We start from the raw sequence: 403 nt of genomic DNA on the forward strand, positions 1-403 counted from the left end.
CCCATTCAGGCACCATGCTTGCCATTTCAGTCTCTGTGAGTCTTGCTTAGTTGATTCAGTAGGCCATCTTATCTTGGTGTCTTCTCCCTACTACAATCTTTCACTCCTGTCTACTGAAGGGTTTCCTGAGCTCCAAGGACAGAGACCAAATGGAGATTTCCAGCTTAGATTCTCTGTTCTGGATATTGTCTGGGTGTGGGTCTCTGTATTTGCCCCCACATGTTGACAGAGGAAGCCTCACCAATGCCAACAAAGCAAGGTACTGATCTATGAGTATAGTAGAATATTATTAGAAATTGATCTATAGATTTCCTTCCTTCCTTCCTTCCTTCTTTCCCTTCCCTTCCTTCCTTCCTTCCTTCCTTCCTTCCTTCCTTCCTTCCTTCCTTCCTTCCTTCCTTCC

Source organism: Mus caroli, chromosome 2 (genome assembly GCF_900094665.2).
Source record: "Mus caroli chromosome 2, CAROLI_EIJ_v1.1, whole genome shotgun sequence".
NCBI classification, from domain to species: Eukaryota; Metazoa; Chordata; class Mammalia; order Rodentia; family Muridae; genus Mus; species Mus caroli.